This window comes from Gorilla gorilla, chromosome 16 (assembly GCF_029281585.2).
Source record: "Gorilla gorilla gorilla isolate KB3781 chromosome 16, NHGRI_mGorGor1-v2.1_pri, whole genome shotgun sequence".
Taxonomy (NCBI): Eukaryota; Metazoa; Chordata; class Mammalia; order Primates; family Hominidae; genus Gorilla; species Gorilla gorilla.
In genome coordinates this window covers 7,711,143-7,731,868 of record NC_073240.2, presented here as the reverse complement: position 1 = coordinate 7,731,868, position 20,726 = coordinate 7,711,143, and positions in this window count along the sequence as shown.

Below are 20,726 nucleotides of genomic sequence, written 5' to 3'. Positions count from 1 at the left end.
TCCGTTCCATTCCATTCCATTCCGTTCCGTTCCGTTCCGTTCCGTTACGTTGCGTTCCGTTCCGTTCCGTTGTGTTCCGTTCCGTTCTACTCGGGTTGATTCCATTCTATTCCATTCCATTCCAATCCATTCCATTCCATTCCATTGAATTCCATTCCATTCCATTCCATTCCATTCCATTCCATTCCATTCCATTCCATTCCATTCCATTGCATTCCATTCCATTCCATTCCATTCCATTCCATTCCATTCCATTGAATTCCATTCCATTCCATTCCATTCCATGGAATTCCGTTCCATTCCATTCCATTCCGTTCCGTTCCGTCCCGTTCCGTTCCGTTCCGTTCCGTTGCGTTCCGTTCCGTTCTACTCGGGTTGATTCCATTCTATTCCATTCCATTCCATTCGATTCCATTCGATTCCATTCGATTCCACTCCATTCCATTCCATAGAATTCCATTCCATTCCATTCCATTCCATTCCATTCCATTCCATTCCATTCCATTCCATTGAATTCCATTCCATTCCATTCCATTCCATTGAATTCCATTCCATTCCATTCCATTCCATTCCATTCCATTCCATTCCATTCCATTCCATTCCATTCTACTGGTGTCCATTCCATTCCATTCCATTCCATTCCATTCCATTCCATTCCATTCCTTTCCATTCCATTGCATTCCATTGCATTCCATTCCATTCCATTCCATTCCATTCCATTCCATTCCACTCCACTCCACTCCACTCCACTCCATTCCACTCCACTCCACTCCGGTACATTCCATTCCATTCCATTCCATTCCATTCCATTCCATTCCGTGCTTCTCGGGTACATTCCGTTCCGTTCCATTCCATTCCATTCCATTCCATTCCGTTCCAGTGCACTCTACTCCACTCCACTCCACTCCACTCCACTCCGGTACATTCCATTCCATTCCATTCCATTCCATTTCCATTCCCATTCCATTTCCATTCCCGTTCCATTTCCATTCCCGTTTCTTTTCCATTCCCGTTCCATTTCCATTCCAGTTCCATTACCATTCCCGTTCCATTTCCATTCCCGATCCATTTCCATTCCCGTTCCATTTCCATTCCCGTTCCATTTCCATTCCCGTTCCATTACCATTCCCGTTCCATTTCCGTTCCCGTTCCGTTTCCGTTCCCGTTCCATTTCCGTTCTCGTTCCGTTTCCGTTCCCGTTCCATTTCCATTCCCGTTCCATTTCCGTTCCCGTTCCATTTCCATTCCCGTTCCATTTCCATTCCCTTTCCATTTCCATTTCATTCCATTCCGTTCTGCTCGGGTACATTCCATTCCATTCCATTGCATTCCATTCCGTTCTGCTCCTGTCCATTCCATTCCATTCCATTCCGTTCCATTCCGTTCTACTCGGGTAGATTCCATTCCATTCCATTCCATTCCATTCCATTCCATTCCATTCCATTCCATTCCATTCCATTCTACTGGTGTCCATTCCATTCCATTCCATTCTATTCCATTCCATTCCATTCCATTCCATTGCATTCCATTCCATTCCATTCCATTCCGTTCCGTTCTACTCGGTTACATTCCATTCAATTCCATTCCATTCCGTTCTACTCGGGTAGATTCCATTCCATTCCATTCCATTCCTTTCCATTCCATTGCATTCCATTGCATTGCATTGCACTCAATTCCATTCCATTCCATTCCATTCCATTCCATTCCATTCCATTCCATTCCGTTCCGTTCAACTCGGTTACATTCCATTCAATTGCATTCCATTCCGTTCTACTCGGTTACATTCCATTCCATTCCATTCCATTCCATTCCAATCCATTCCATTCCATTCCATTCCGTTCTACTCGGGTACATTCCATTCCATTCCATTCCATTCCATTCCATTCCATTCCATTCCATTCCATTCCATTCCATTGCATTCCATTCCATTCCATTCCATTCCATTCCATTCCATTCCATTGAATTCCATTCCATTCCATTCCATTCCATGGAATTCCGTTCCATTCCATTCCATTCCGTTCCGTTCCGTCCCGTTCCGTTCCGTTCCGTTCCGTTGCGTTCCGTTCCGTTCTACTCGGGTTGATTCCATTCTATTCCATTCCATTCCATTCGATTCCATTCGATTCCATTCGATTCCACTCCATTCCATTCCATAGAATTCCATTCCATTCCATTCCATTCCATTGAATTCCATTCCATTCCATTCCATTCCATTGAATTCCATTCCATTCCATTCCATTCCATTGAATTCCATTCCATTCCATTCCATTCCATTCCATTCCATTCCATTCCATTCCATTCCATTCCTTTCCATTCCATTGCATTCCATTGCATTCCATTCCATTCCATTCCATTCCATTCCATTCCATTCCATAGAATTCCATTCCATTCCATTCCATTCCACTGAATTCCGTTCCATTCCATTCCATTCCGTTCCGTTCCGTTCCGTTCCGTTGCGTTCCGTTCCGTTCCGTTGTGTTCCGTTCCGTTCTACTCGGGTTGATTCCATTCTATTCCATTCCATTCCAATCCATTCCGTTCCATTCCATTGAATTCCATTCCATTCCATTCAATTCCATTCCATTCCATTCCATTCCATTCCATTCCATTGAATTCCATTCCATTCCATTCCATTCCATTCCATTCCATTCCATTCCATTCCATTCCATTGAATTCCATTCCATTCCATTCCATTCCATTCCATAGAATTCCATTCCATTCCATTCCATTCCATTGAATTCCATTCCATTCCATTCCATTCCCTTCCATTCCATTCCATTCCATTCCATTCCATTCCATTCCATTCCATTCCATTCCATTCCATTCCATTCCATTGAATTCCATTCCATTCCATTCCATTCCATTCCATTCCATGGAATTCCATTCCATTCCATTCCATTCCATGGAATTCCGTTCCATTCCATTCCATTCCGTTCCGTTCCGTCCCGTTCCGTTCCGTTCCGTTCCGTTGCGTTCCGTTCCGTTCTACTCGGGTTGATTCCATTCTATTCCATTCCATTCCATTCGATTCCATTCGATTCCATTCGATTCCACTCCATTCCATTTCATAGAATTCCATTCCATTCCATTCCATTCCATTGAATTCCATTCCATTCCATTCCATTCCATAGAATTCCATTCCATTCCATTCCATTCCATTGAATTCCATTCCATTCCATTCCATTCCATTCCATTCCATTCCATTCCATTCCATTCCATTCTACTGGTGTCCATTCCATTCCATTCCATTCCATTCCATTCCATTCCATTCCATTCCTTTCCTTTCCATTGCATTCCATTGCATTCCATTCCATTCCATTCCATTCCATTCCATTCCATTCCATTCCACTCCACTCCACTCCACTCCACTCCATTCCACTCCACTCCACTCCGGTACATTCCATTCCATTCCATTCCATTCCATTCCATTCCATTCCGTGCTTCTCGGGTACATTCCGTTCCGTTCCATTCCATTCCATTCCATTCCATTCCGTTCCAGTGCACTCTACTCCACTCCACTCCACTCCACTCCACTCCGGTACATTCCATTCCATTCCATTCCATTCCATTCCATTCCATTCCATTTCCATTCCCATTCCATTTCCATTCCCGTTCCATTTCCATTCCCGTTTCTTTTCCATTCCCGTTCCATTTCCATTCCAGTTCCATTACCATTCCCGTTCCATTTCCATTCCCGATCCATTTCCATTCCCGTTCCATTTCCATTCCCGTTCCATTTCCATTCCCGTTCCATTACCATTCCCGTTCCATTTCCGTTCCCGTTCCGTTTCCGTTCCCGTTCCATTTCCGTTCTCGTTCCGTTTCCGTTCCCGTTCCATTTCCATTCCCGTTCCATTTCCGTTCCCGTTCCATTTCCGTTCCCGTTCCATTTCCATTCCCTTTCCATTTCCATTTCATTCCATTCCGTTCTGCTCGGGTACATTCCATTCCATTCCATTGCATTCCATTCCGTTCTGCTCCTGTCCATTCCATTCCATTCCATTCCGTTCCATTCCGTTCTACTCGGGTAGATTCCATTCCATTCCATTCCATTCCATTCCATTCCATTCCATTCCATTCCATTCCATTCTACTGGTGTCCAGTCCATTCCATTCCATTCTATTCCATTCCATTCCATTCCATTCCATTGCATTCCATTCCATTCCATTCCATTCCGTTCCGTTCTACTCGGTTACATTCCATTCAATTCCATTCCATTCCGTTCTACTCGGGTAGATTCCATTCCATTCCATTCCATTCCTTTCCATTCCATTGCATTCCATTGCATTGCATTGCACTCAATTCCATTCCATTCCATTCCATTCCATTCCATTCCATTCCATTCCATTCCATTCCGTTCCGTTCAACTCGGTTACATTCCATTCAATTGCATTCCATTCCGTTCTACTCGGTTACATTCCATTCCATTCCATTCCATTCCATTCCATTCCAATCCACTCCATTCCATTCCATTCCGTTCTACTCGGGTACATTCCATTCCATTCCATTCCATTCCATTCCATTCCATTCCATTCCATTCCATTGCATTCCATTCCATTCCATTCCATTCCATTCCATTCCATTCCATTGAATTCCATTCCATTCCATTCCATTCCATGGAATTCCGTTCCATTCCATTCCATTCCGTTCCGTTCCGTCCCGTTCCGTTCCGTTCCGTTCCGTTGCGTTCCGTTCCGTTCTACTCGGGTTGATTCCATTCTATTCCATTCCATTCCATTCGATTCCATTCGATTCCATTCGATTCCACTCCATTCCATTCCATAGAATTCCATTCCATTCCATTCCATTCCATTGAATTCCATTCCATTCCATTCCATTCCATTGAATTCCATTCCATTCCATTCCATTCCATTGAATTCCATTCCATTCCATTCCATTCCATTCCATTCCATTCCATTCCATTCCATTCTACTGTTGTCCATTCCATTCCATTCCATTCCATTCCATTCCATTCCATTCCATTCCTTTCCATTTCATTGCATTCCATTGCATTCCATTCCATTCCATTCCATTCCATTCCATTCCATTCCATTCCACTCCACTCCACTCCACTCCACTCCATTCCACTCCACTCCACTCCGGTACATTCCATTCAATTCCATTCCATTCCATTCCATTCCGTGCTTCTCGGGTACATTCCGTTCCGTTCCATTCCATTCCATTCCATTCCATTCCGTTCCAGTGCACTCTACTCCACTCCACTCCACTCCACTCCACTCCGGTACATTCCATTCCATTCCATTCCATTCCATTTCCATTCCCATTCCATTTCCATTCCCGTTCCATTTCCATTCCCGTTTCTTTTCCATTCCCGTTCCATTTTCATTCCAGTTCCATTACCATTCCCGTTCCATTTCCATTCCCGATCCATTTCCATTCCCGTTCCATTTCCATTCCCGTTCCATTTCCATTCCCGTTCCTTTACCATTCCCGTTCCATTTCCGTTCCCGTTCCGTTTCCGTTCCCGTTCCATTTCCGTTCTCGTTCCGTTTCCATTCCCGTTCCATTTCCATTCCCTTTCCATTTCCATTTCATTCCATTCCGTTCTGCTCGGGTACATTCCATTCCATTCCATTGCATTCCATTCCGTTCTGCTCCAGTCCATTCCATTCCATTCCATTCCGTTCCATTCCGTTCTACTCGGGTAGATTCCATTCCATTCCATTCCATTCCGTTCTACTCGGGTAGATTCCATTCCATTCCATTCCATTCCATTCCATTCCATTCCATTCCATTCCATTCCATTCTACTGGTGTCCATTCCATTCCATTCCATTCTATTCCATTCCATTCCATTCCATTCCATTGCATTCCATTCCATTCCATTCCATTCCGTTCCGTTCTACTCGGTTACATTCCATTCAATTCCATTCCATTCCGTTCTACTCGGGTAGATTCCATTCCATTCCATTCCATTCCTTTCCATTCCATTGCATTCCATTGCATTGCATTGCACTCAATTCCATTCCATTCCATTCCATTCCATTCCATTCCATTCCATTCCATTCCATTCCGTTCCGTTCAACTCGGTTACATTCCATTCAATTACATTCCATTCCGTTCTACTCGGTTACATTCCATTCCATTCCATTCCATTCCATTCCAATCCATTCCATTCCATTCCATTCCGTTCTACTCGGGTACATTCCATTCCATTCCATTCCATTCCATTCCATTCCATTCCATTCCATTCCATTCCGTTCTACTTTGGTACATTCCATTCCATTCCATTCCATTCCATTCCATTCCATTCCATTACATTCCATTCCATTCCATTCCGTTCTACTCAGGTTGATTCCATTCTATTCCATTCCATTCCATTCCATTCCATTCCATTCCATTCCATTCCATTCGATTCCATTCCATTCCATTCCATTGAATTCCATTCCATTCCATTCCATTCCATGGAATTCCATTCCATTCCATTCCATTCCATTCCATTCCATTCCATTCCATTCCATTGAATTCCATTCCATTCCATTCCATTCCATTCCATTGAATTCCATTCCGTTCCATTCCATTCCATTGAATTCCATTCCATTCCATTCCATTCCATTCCATTCCATTCCATTGAATTCCATTCCATTCCATTCCATTCCATTCCATTCCATCCCATTCCATTCCATTCCATTCCATTCCGTTCTACTCGGGTTGATTCCATTCTATTCCATTCCATTCCATTCGATCCCATTTGATTCCATTCGATTCCATTCAATTCCATTCTATTCCATTCCATTCCACTCCATTCCATTCCATTGAATTCCATTCCATTCCATTCCATTCCATTCCATGGAATTCCATTCCATTCCATTCCATTCCATTCCATAGAATTCCATTCCATTCCATTCCATTCCACTGAATTCCGTTCCATTCCATTCCATTCCGTTCCGTTCCGTTCCGTTCCGTTCCGTTGCGTTCCGTTCCGTTCCGTTGTGTTCCGTTCCGTTCTACTCGGGTTGATTCCATTCTATTCCATTCCATTCCATTCCATTCCGTTCCGTTCCGTTCCGTTCCGTAGCGTTCCGTTCCGTTCCGTTGTGTTCCGTTCCGTTCTACTCGGGTTGATTCCATTCTATTCCATTCCATTCCAATCCATTCCATTCCATTCCATTGAATTCCATTCCATTCCATTCCATTCCATTCCATTCCATTCCATTCCATTCCATTCCATTCCATTGAATTCCATTCCATTCCATTCCATTCCATGGAATTCCGTTCCATTCCATTCCATTCCGTTCCGTTCCGTCCCGTTCCGTTCCGTTCCGTTGCGTTCCGTTCCGTTCTACTCGGGTTGATTCCATTCTATTCCATTCCATTCCATTCGATTCCATTCGATTCCATTTGATTCCACTCCATTCCATTCCATAGAATTCCATTCCATTCCATTCCATTCCATAGAATTCCATTCCATTCCATTCCATTCCATTGAATTCCATTCCATTCCATTCCATTCCATTGAATTCCATTCCATTCCATTCCATTCCCTTCCATTCCATTCCATTCCATTCCATTCCATTCCATTCCATTCCATTCCATTCCATTCCATTCCATTGAATTCCATTCCATTCCATTCCATTCCATTCCATTCCATTCCATGGAATTCCATTCCATTCCATTCCATTCCATGGAATTCCGTTCCATTCCATTCCATTCCGTTCCGTTCCGTCCCGTTCCGTTCCGTTCCGTTCCGTTGCGTTCCGTTCCGTTCTACTCGGGTTGATTCCATTCTATTCCATTCCATTCCATTCGATTCCATTCGATTCCATTCGATTCCACTCCATTCCATTTCATAGAATTCCATTCCATTCCATTCCATTCCATTGAATTCCATTCCATTCCATTCCATTCCATAGAATTCCATTCCATTCCATTCCATTCCATTGAATTCCATTCCATTCCATTCCATTCCATTCCATTCCATTCCATTCCATTCCATTCCATTCTACTGGTGTCCATTCCATTCCATTCCATTCCATTCCATTCCATTCCATTCCATTCCATTCCTTTCCTTTCCATTGCATTCCATTGCATTCCATTCCATTCCATTCCATTCCATTCCATTCCATTCCATTCCATTCCACTCCACTCCACTCCACTCCACTCCATTCCACTCCACTCCACTCCGGTACATTCCATTCCATTCCATTCCATTCCATTCCATTCCATTCCGTGCTTCTCGGGTACATTCCGTTCCGTTCCATTCCATTCCATTCCATTCCATTCCGTTCCAGTGCACTCTACTCCACTCCACTCCACTCCACTCCACTCCGGTACATTCCATTCCATTCCATTCCATTCCATTCCATTCCATTCCATTTCCATTCCCATTCCATTTCCATTCCCGTTCCATTTCCATTCCCGTTTCTTTTCCATTCCCGTTCCATTTCCATTCCAGTTCCATTACCATTCCCGTTCCATTTCCATTCCCGATCCATTTCCATTCCCGTTCCATTTCCATTCCCGTTCCATTTCCATTCCCGTTCCATTACCATTCCCGTTCCATTTCCGTTCCCGTTCCGTTTCCGTTCCCGTTCCATTTCCGTTCTCGTTCCGTTTCCGTTCCCGTTCCATTTCCATTCCCGTTCCATTTCCGTTCCCGTTCCATTTCCGTTCCCGTTCCATTTCCATTCCCTTTCCATTTCCATTTCATTCCATTCCGTTCTGCTCGGGTACATTCCATTCCATTCCATTGCATTCCATTCCGTTCTGCTCCTGTCCATTCCATTCCATTCCATTCCGTTCCATTCCGTTCTACTCGGGTAGATTCCATTCCATTCCATTCCATTCCATTCCATTCCATTCCATTCCATTCCATTCTACTGGTGTCCAGTCCATTCCATTCCATTCTATTCCATTCCATTCCATTCCATTCCATTGCATTCCATTCCATTCCATTCCATTCCGTTCCGTTCTACTCGGTTACATTCCATTCAATTCCATTCCATTCCGTTCTACTCGGGTAGATTCCATTCCATTCCATTCCATTCCTTTCCATTCCATTGCATTCCATTGCATTGCATTGCACTCAATTCCATTCCATTCCATTCCATTCCATTCCATTCCATTCCATTCCATTCCGTTCCGTTCAACTCGGTTACATTCCATTCAATTGCATTCCATTCCGTTCTACTCGGTTACATTCCATTCCATTCCATTCCATTCCATTCCAATCCACTCCATTCCATTCCATTCCGTTCTACTCGGGTACATTCCATTCCATTCCATTCCATTCCATTCCATTCCATTCCATTCCATTCCATTGCATTCCATTCCATTCCATTCCATTCCATTCCATTCCATTCCATTGAATTCCATTCCATTCCATTCCATTCCATGGAATTCCGTTCCATTCCATTCCATTCCGTTCCGTTCCGTCCCGTTCCGTTCCGTTCCGTTCCGTTGCGTTCCGTTCCGTTCTACTCGGGTTGATTCCATTCTATTCCATTCCATTCCATTCGATTCCATTCGATTCCATTCGATTCCACTCCATTCCATTCCATAGAATTCCATTCCATTCCATTCCATTCCATTGAATTCCATTCCATTCCATTCCATTCCATTGAATTCCATTCCATTCCATTCCATTCCATTGAATTCCATTCCATTCCATTCCATTCCATTCCATTCCATTCCATTCCATTCCATTCCATTCTACTGGTGTCCATTCCATTCCATTCCATTCCATTCCATTCCATTCCATTCCATTCCTTTCCATTCCATTGCATTCCATTGCATTCCATTCCATTCCATTCCATTCCATTCCATTCCATTCCATTCCACTCCACTCCACTCCACTCCACTCCATTCCACTCCACTCCACTCCGGTACATTCCATTCCATTCCATTCCATTCCATTCCATTCCGTGCTTCTCGGGTACATTCCGTTCCGTTCCATTCCATTCCATTCCATTCCATTCCGTTCCAGTGCACTCTACTCCACTCCACTCCACTCCACTCCACTCCGGTACATTCCATTCCATTCCATTCCATTCCATTTCCATTCCCATTCCATTTCCATTCCCGTTCCATTTCCATTCCCGTTTCTTTTCCATTCCCGTTCCATTTCCATTCCAGTTCCATTACCATTCCCGTTCCATTTCCATTCCCGATCCATTTCCATTCCCGTTCCATTTCCATTCCCGTTCCATTTCCATTCCCGTTCCATTACCATTCCCGTTCCATTTCCGTTCCCGTTCCGTTTCCGTTCCCGTTCGATTTCCGTTCTCGTTCCGTTTCCGTTCCCGTTCCATTTCCATTCCCGTTCCATTTCCGTTCCCGTTCCATTTCCATTCCCGTTCCATTTCCATTCCCTTTCCATTTCCATTTCATTCCATTCCGTTCTGCTCGGGTACATTCCATTCCATTCCATTGCATTCCATTCCGTTCTGCTCCTGTCCATTCCATTCCATTCCATTCCGTTCCATTCCGTTCTACTCGGGTAGATTCCATTCCATTCCATTCCATTCCATTCCATTCCATTCCATTCCATTCCATTCCATTCTACTGGTGTCCATTCCATTCCATTCCATTCTATTCCATTCCATTCCATTCCATTCCATTGCATTCCATTCCATTCCATTCCATTCCGTTCCGTTCTACTCGGTTACATTCCATTCAATTCCATTCCATTCCGTTCTACTCGGGTAGATTCCATTCCATTCCATTCCATTCCTTTCCATTCCATTGCATTCCATTGCATTGCATTGCACTCAATTCCATTCCATTCCATTCCATTCCATTCCATTCCATTCCATTCCATTCCGTTCCGTTCAACTCGGTTACATTCCATTCAATTGCATTCCATTCCGTTCTACTCGGTTACATTCCATTCCATTCCATTCCATTCCATTCCAATCCATTCCATTCCATTCCATTCCGTTCTACTCGGGTACATTCCATTCCATTCCATTCCATTCCATTCCATTCCATTCCATTCCATTCCATTCCATTCCATGGAATTCCGTTCCATTCCATTCCATTCCGTTCCGTTCCGTCCCGTTCCGTTCCGTTCCGTTCCGTTGCGTTCCGTTCCGTTCTACTCGGGTTGATTCCATTCTATTCCATTTCATTCCATTCGATTCCATTCGATTCCATTCGATTCCACTCCATTCCATTCCATAGAATTCCATTCCATTCCGTTCTACTCGGGTACATTCCATTCCATTCCATTGCATTCCATTCCATTCCATTCCATTCCGTTCCGTTCTACTCGGTTACATTCCATTCAATTCCATTCCATTCCGTTCTACTCGGGTAGATTCCATTCCATTCCATTCCATTCCTTTCCATTCCATTGCATTCCATTGCATTGCATTGCACTCAATTCCATTCCATTCCATTCCATTCCATTCCATTCCATTCCATTCCGTTCCGTTCAACTCGGTTACATTCCATTCAATTACATTCCATTCCGTTCTACTCGGTTACATTCCATTCCATTCCATTCCATTCCATTCCAATCCATTCCATTCCATTCCATTCCGTTCTACTCGGGTACATTCCATTCCATTCCATTCCATTACATTCCATTCCATGCCATTCCGTTCTACTTTGGTACATTCCATTCCATTCCATTCCATTCCATTCCATTCCATTACATTCCATTCCATTCCATTGAATTCCATTCCATTCCATTGAATTCCATTCCATTCCATTCCTTTCCATTGAATTCCGTTCCATTCCATTCCATTCCATTCCATTCCATTGAATTCCATTCCATTCCATTCGATAGAATTCCGTTCCATTCCATTCCATTCCATTCCATTCCATTCCATTCCATTCCATTCCATTCCATTCCATTGAATTCAATTCCATTCCATTCCATTCCTTTCCATTGAATTCCATTCTGTTCCATTCCATTCCTTTGAATTCCGTTCCATTCCATTCCATTCCATTCCTTTCCGTTCCGTTCCGTTCCGTTCCGTTCCGTTGCGTTCCGCTCCGTTCTACTCGGGTTGATTCCATTCTATTCCATTCCATTCCATTCGATCCCATTCGATTCCATTCGATTCCATTCGATTCCATTCGATTCCACTCCATTCCATTCCATAGAATTCCATTCCATTCCATTCCATTTGAATTCCATTCCATTCCATTCCATTCCATTCCATTCTATTGAATTCCATTCCATTCCATTCCATTCCATTGAATTCCGTTCCTTTCCATTCCATTCCGTTCCGTTCCGTTCCGTTCCGTTCCGTTGCGTTCGGTTCCGTTCCGTTGCGTTCCGTTCCGTTCTACTCGGGTTGATTCCATTCTATTCCATTCCATTCCATTCCATTCCATTCCATTCCATTCCATTCCATTCCATTCCATTCCATTGAATTCCGTTCCATTCCATTCCATACCCTTCCGTTCCGTCCCGTTCCGTTCCGTTCCGTTCCGTTGCGTGCCGTTCCGTTCTACTCAGGTTGATTACATTCTATTCCATTCCATTCCATTCGATTCCATTCGATTCCATTCGATTCCATTCCATTCCATTCCATGGAATTCCATTCCATTCCATTCCATTCCATTCCATTCCATTCCATTGAATTCCATTCCATTCCATTCCATTCCATTCCATTGAATTCCATTCTATTCCATTCCATAGAATTCCGTTCCATTCCATTCCATTCCATTCCATTCCATTCCATTCCATTGAATTCCATTCCGTTCCATTCCATTCCATTGAATTCCGTTCCATTCCACTCCATTCCATTCCGTTCCGTTCCGTTCCGTTCCGTTCCGTTGCGTTCCGCTCCGTTCTACTCGGGTTGATTCCATTCTATTCCATTCCAGTCCATTCGATCCCATTCGATTCCATTCGATTCCATTCGATTCCATTCGATTCCACTCCATTCCATTCCATAGAATTCCATTCCATTCCATTCCATCCCATTCCATTCCATTGAATTCCATTCCATTCCATTCCATTCCATTCCATGGAATTCCATTCCATTCCATTCCATTCCATTCCATTCCATAGAATTCCATTCCATTCCATTCCATTCCATTGAATTCCGTTCCATTCCATTCCATTCCGTTCCGTTCCGTTCCGTTCCGTTGCGTTCCGTTCCGTTCCGTTGTGTTCCGTTCCGTTCTACTCGGGTTGATTCCATTCTATTCCATTCCATTCCAATCCATTCCATTCCATTCCATAGAATTCCATTCCATTCCATTCCATTCCATTCCATTCCATTCCATTCCATTCCATTCCATTCCATGGAATTCCATTCCATTCCATTCCATTCCATTCCATTCCATTCCATTGAATTCCATTCCATTCCATTCCATTCCATGGAATTCCGTTCCATTCCATTCCATTCCGTTCCGTTCCGTCCCGTTCCGTTCCGTTCCGTTCCGTTGCGTTCCGTTCCGTTCTACTCGGGTTGATTCCATTCTATTCCATTCCATTCCATTCGATTCCATTCGATTCCATTCGATTCCACTCCATTCCATTCCATAGAATTCCATTCCATTCCATTCTATTCCATTGAATTCCATTCCATTCCATTCCATTCCATTCCATTCCATTCCATTCCATTCCATTCCATTGAATTCCATTCCATTCCATTCCATTCCATTCCATTCCATTCCATTCCATTCCATTCTACTGGTGTCCATTCCATTCCATTCCATTCCATTCCATTCCATTCCATTCCTTTCCATTCCATTGCATTCCATTGCATTCCATTCCATTCCATTCCATTCCATTCCATTCCATTCCACTCCACTCCACTCCACTCCACTCCATTCCACTCCACTCCACTCCGGTACATTCCATTCCATTCCATTCCATTCCATTCCATTCCGTGCTTCTCGGGTACATTCCGTTCCGTTCCATTCCATTCCATTCCATTCCATTCCGTTCCAGTGCACTCTACTCCACTCCACTCCACTCCACTCCACTCCGGTACATTCCATTCCATTCCATTCCATTCCATTTCCATTCCCATTCCATTTCCATTCCCGTTCCATTTCCATTCCCGTTTCTTTTCCATTCCCGTTCCATTTCCATTCCAGTTCCATTACCATTCCCGTTCCATTTCCATTCCCGATCCATTTCCATTCCCGTTCCATTTCCATTCCCGTTCCATTTCCATTCCCGTTCCATTACCATTCCCGTTCCATTTCCGTTCCCGTTCCGTTTCCGTTCCCGTTCCATTTCCGTTCTCGTTCCGTTTCCATTCCCGTTCCATTTCCATTCCCGTTCCATTTCCGTTCCCGTTCCATTTCCATTCCCGTTCCATTTCCATTCCCTTTCCATTTCCATTTCATTCCATTCCGTTCTGCTCGGGTACATTCCATTCCATTCCATTGCATTCCATTCCGTTCTGCTCCTGTCCATTCCATTCCATTCCATTCCGTTCCATTCCGTTCTACTCGGGTAGATTCCATTCCATTCCATTCCATTCCATTCCATTCCATTCCATTCCATTCCATTCCATTCCATTCCATTCTACTGGTGTCCATTCCATTCCATTCCATTCTATTCCATTCCATTCCATTCCATTCCATTGCATTCCATTCCATTCCATTCCATTCCGTTCCGTTCTACTCGGTTACATTCCATTCAATTCCATTCCATTCCGTTCTACTCGGGTAGATTCCATTCCATTCCATTCCATTCCTTTCCATTCCATTGCATTCCATTGCATTGCATTGCACTCAATTCCATTCCATTCCATTCCATTCCATTCCATTCCATTCCATTCCATTGAATTCCATTCCATTCCATTCCATTCCATTCCATTCCATTCCATTCCATTCTACTGGTGTCCATTCCATTCCATTCCATTCCATTCCATTCCATTCCATTCCTTTCCATTCCATTGCATTCCATTGCATTCCATTCCATTCCATTCCATTCCATTCCATTCCACTCCACTCCACTCCACTCCACTCCATTCCACTCCACTCCACTCCGGTACATTCCATTCCATTCCATTCCATTCCATTCCATTCCATTCCGTGCTTCTCGGGTACATTCCGTTCCGTTCCATTCCATTCCATTCCATTCCATTCCGTTCCAGTGCACTCTACTCCACTCCACTCCACTCCACTCCACTCCGGTACATTCCATTCCATTCCATTCCATTCCATTTCCATTCCCATTCCATTTCCATTCCCGTTCCATTTCCATTCCCGTTTCTTTTCCATTCCCGTTCCATTTCCATTCCAGTTCCATTACCATTCCCGTTCCATTTCCATTCCCGATCCATTTCCATTCCCGTTCCATTTCCATTCCCGTTCCATTTCCATTCCCGTTCCATTACCATTCCCGTTCCATTTCCGTTCCCGTTCCGTTTCCGTTCCCGTTCCATTTCCGTTCTCGTTCCGTTTCCGTTCCCGTTCCATTTCCATTCCCGTTCCATTTCCGTTCCCGTTCCATTTCCGTTCCCGTTCCATTTCCATTCCCTTTCCATTTCCATTTCATTCCATTCCGTTCTGCTCGGGTACATTCCATTCCATTCCATTGCATTCCATTCCGTTCTGCTCCTGTCCATTCCATTCCATTCCATTCCGTTCCATTCCGTTCTACTCGGGAAGATTCCATTCCATTCCATTCCATTCCATTCCATTCCATTCCATTCCATTCCATTCCATTCCTTTCCATTCCATTGCATTCCATTGCATTCCATTCCATTCCATTCCATTCCATTCCATTCCATTCCACTCCACTCCACTCCACTCCACTCCATTCCACTCCACTCCACTCCGGTACATTCCATTCCATTCCATTCCATTCCATTCCATTCCGTGCTTCTCGGGTACATTCCGTTCCGTTCCATTCCATTCCATTCCATTCCATTCCGTTCCAGTGCACTCTACTCCACTCCACTCCACTCCACTCCACTCCGGTACATTCCATTCCATTCCATTCCATTCCATTCCATTTCCATTCCCATTCCATTTCCATTCCCGTTCCATTTCCATTCCCGTTTCTTTTCCATTCCCGTTCCATTTCCATTCCAGTTCCATTACCATTCCCGTTCCATTTCCATTCCCGATCCATTTCCATTCCCGTTCCATTTCCATTCCCGTTCCATTTCCATTCCCGTTCCATTACCATTCCCGTTCCATTTCCGTTCCCGTTCCGTTTCCGTTCCCGTTCCATTTCCGTTCTCGTTCCGTTTCCGTTCCCGTTCCATTTCCATTCCCGTTCCGTTTCCGTTCCCGTTCCATTTCCATTCCCGTTCCATTTCCATTCCCTTTCCATTTCCATTTCATTCCATTCCGTTCTGCTCGGGTACATTCCATTCCATTCCATTGCATTCCATTCCGTTCTGCTCCTGTCCATTCCATTCCATTCCATTCCGTTCCATTCCGTTCTACTCGGGTAGATTCCATTCCATTCCATTCCATTCCATTCCATTCCATTCCATTCCATTCCATTCCATTCCATTCCATTCTACTGGTGTCCATTCCATTCCATTCCATTCTATTCCATTCCATTCCATTCCAATCCATTGCATTCCATTCCATTCCATTCCATTCCGTTCCGTTCTACTCGGTTACATTCCATTCAATTCCATTCCATTCCGTTCTACTCGGGTAGATTCCATTCCATTCCATTCCATTCCTTTCCATTCCATTGCATTCCATTGCATTGCATTGCACTCAATTCCATTCCATTCCATTCCATTCCATTCCATTCCATTCCATTCCATTGAATTCCATTCCATTCCATTCCATTCCATTCCATTCCATTCCATTCCATTCCATTCCATTCCATTCCATTCCATTCCATTCTACTGGTGTCCATTCCATTCCATTCCATTCCATTCCATTCCATTCCATTCCATTCCTTTCCATTCCATTGCATTCCATTGCATTCCATTCCATTCCATTCCATTCCATTCCATTCCATTCCACTCCACTCCACTCCACTCCACTCCATTCCACTCCACTCCACTCCGGTACATTCCATTCCATTCCATTCCATTCCATTCCATTCCGTGCTTCTCGGGTACATTCCGTTCCGTTCCATTCCATTCCATTCCATTCCATTCCGTTCCAGTGCACTCTACTCCACTCCACTCCACTCCACTCCACTCCGGTACATTCCATTCCATTCCATTCCATTCCATTTCCATTCCCATTCCATTTCCATTCCCGTTCCATTTCCATTCCCGTTTCTTTTCCATTCCCGTTCCATTTCCATTCCAGTTCCATTACCATTCCCGTTCCATTTCCATTCCCGATCCATTTCCATTCCCGTTCCATTTCCATTCCCGTTCCATTTCCATTCCCGTTCCATTACCATTCCCGTTCCATTTCCGTTCCCGTTCCGTTTCCGTTCCTGTTCCATTTCCGTTCTCGTTCCGTTTCCGTTCCCGTTCCATTTCCATTCCCGTTCCATTTCCGTTCCCGTTCCATTTCCATTCCCGTTCCATTTCCATTCCCTTTCCATTTCCATTTCATTCCATTCCGTTCTGCTCGGGTACATTCCATTCCATTCCATTGCATTCCATTCCGTTCTGCTCCTGTCCATTCCATTCCATTCCATTCCGTTCCATTCCGTTCTACTCGGGTAGATTCCATTCCATTCCATTCCATTCCATTCCATTCCATTCCATTCCATTCCATTCTACTGGTGTCCATTCCATTCCATTCCATTCTATTCCATTCCATTCCATTCCATTCCATTGCATTCCATTCCATTCCATTCCATTCCGTTCCGTTCTACTCGGTTACATTCCATTCAATTCCATTCCATTCCGTTCTACTCGGGTAGATTCCATTCCATTCCATTCCATTCCTTTCCATTCCATTGCATTCCATTGCATTGCATTGCACTCAATTCCATTCCATTCCATTCCATTCCATTCCATTCCATTCCATTCCGTTCCGTTCAACTCGGTTACATTCCATTCAATTACATTCCATTCCGTTCTACTCGGTTACATTCCATTCCATTCCATTCCATTCCATTCCATTGAATTCCATTCCATTCCATTCCATAGAATTCCGTTCCATTCCATTCCATTCCATTCCATTCCATTCCATTCCATTCCATTGAATTCCATTCCGTTCCATTCCATTCCATTGAATTCCGTTCCATTCCACTCCATTCCATTCCGTTCCGTTCCGTTCCGTTCCGTTCCATTCCGTTGCGTTCCGCTCCGTTCTACTCGGGTTGATTCCATTCTATTCCATTCCAGTCCATTCGATCCCATTCGATTCCATTCGATTCCATTCGATTCCATTCGATTCCACTCCATTCCATTCCATAGAATTCCATTCCATTCCATTCCATCCCATTCCATTCCATTGAATTCCATTCCATTCCATTCCATTCCATTCCATTCCATTCCATTCCATGGAATTGCATTCCATTCCATTCCATGGAATTCCATTCCATTCCATTCCATTCCATGGAATTCCATTCCATTCCATTCCATTCCATGGAATTCCATTCCATTCCATTCCATTCTATTCCATAGAATTCCATTCCATTCCATTCCATTCCATTCTATTCCATAGAATTCCATTCCATTCCATTCCATTCCATTGAATTCCGTTCCATTCCATTCCATTCCGTTCCGTTCCGTTCCGTTCCGTTCCGTTGCGTTCCGTTCCGTTCCGTTGTGTTCCGTTCCGTTCTACTCGGGTTGATTCCATTCTATTCCATTCCATTCCAATCCATTCCATTCCATTCCATTGAATTCCATTCCATTCCATTCCATTCCATTCCATTCCATTCCATTCCATTCCATTCCATTCCATTCCATTCCATTGCATTCCATTCCATTCCATTCCATTCCATTCCATTCCATTGAATTCCATTCCATTCCATTCCATTCCAAGGAATTCCGTTCCATTCCATTCCATTCCGTTCCGTTCCGTCCCGTTCCGTTCCGTTCCGTTCCGTTGCGTTCCGTTCCGTTCTACTCGGGTTGATTCCATTCTATTCCATTCCATTCCATTCGATTCCATTCGATTCCATTCGATTCCACTCCATTCCATTCCATAGAATTCCATTCCATTCCATTCCATTCCATTGAATTCCATTCCATTCCATTCCATTCCATTGAATTCCATTCCATTCCATTCCATTCCATTCAATTCCATTCCATTCCATTCCATTCCATTCCATTCCATTCCATTCCATTCCATTCCATTCCATTCTACTGGTGTCCATTCCATTCCATTCCATTCCATTCCATTCCATTCCATTCCTTTCCATTCCATTGCATTCCATTGCATTCCATTCCATTCCATTCCATTCCATTCCATTCCATTCCACTCCACTCCACTCCACTCCACTCCATTCCACTCCACTCCACTCCGGTACATTCCATTCCATTCCATTCCATTCCATTCCATTCCGTGCTTCTCGGGTACATTCCGTTCCGTTCCATTCCATTCCATTCCATTCCATTCCGTTCCAGTGCACTCTACTCCACTCCACTCCACTCCACTCCACTCCGGTACATTCCATTCCATTCCATTCCATTCCATTTCCATTCCCATTCCATTTCCATTCCCGTTCCATTTCCATTCCCGTTTCTTTTCCATTCCCGTTCCATTTCCATTCCAGTTCCATTACCATTCCCGTTCCATTTCCATTCCCGATCCATTTCCATTCCCGTTCCATTTCCATTCCCGTTCCATTTCCATTCCCGTTCCATTACCATTCCCGTTCCATTTCCGTTCCCGTTCCGTTTCCGTTCCCGTTCCATTTCCGTTCTCGTTCCGTTTCCGTTCCCGTTCCATTCCCATTCCCGTTCCATTTCCGTTCCCGTTCCATTTCCATTCCCGTTCCATTTCCATTCCCTTTCCATTTCCATTTCATTCCATTCCGTTCTGCTCGGGTACATTCCATTCCATTCCATTGCATTCCATTCCGTTCTGCTCCTGTCCATTCCATTCCATTCCATTCCGTTCCATTCCGTTCTACTCGGGTAGATTCCATTCCATTCCATTCCATTCCATTCCATTCCATTCCATTCCATTCCATTCCATTCTACTGGTGTCCATTCCATTCCATTCCATTCTATTCCATTCCATTCCATTCCATTCCATTGCATTCCATTCCATTCCATTCCATTCCGTTCCGTTCTACTCGGTTACATTCCATTCAATTCCATTCCATTCCGTTCTACTCGGGTAGATTCCATTCCATTCCATTCCATTCCTTTCCATTCCATTGCATTCCATTGCATTGCATTGCACTCAATTCCATTCCATTCCATTCCATTCCATTCCATTCCATTCCATTCCATTCCATTCCGTTCCGTTCAACTCGGTTACATTCCATTCAATTGCATTCCATTCCGTTCTACTCGGTTACATTCCATTCCATTCCATTCCATTCCATTCCAATCCATTCCATTCCATTCCATTCCGTTCTACTCGGGTACATTCCATTCCATTCCATTCCATTCCATTCCATTCCATTCCATTCCATTCCATTCCATGGAATTCCGTTCCATTCCATTCCATTCCGTTCCGTTCCGTCCCGTTCCGTTCCGTTCCGTTCCGTTGCGTTCCGTTCCGTTCTACTCGGGTTGATTCCATTCTATTCCATTTCATTCCATTCGATTCCATTCGATTCCATTCGATTCCACTCCATTCCATTCCATAGAATTCCATTCCATTCCGTTCTACTCGGGTACATTCCATTCCATTCCATTGCATTCCATTCCATTCCATTCCATTCCGTTCCGTTCTACTCGGTTACATTCCATTCAATTCCATTCCATTCCGTTCTACTCGGGT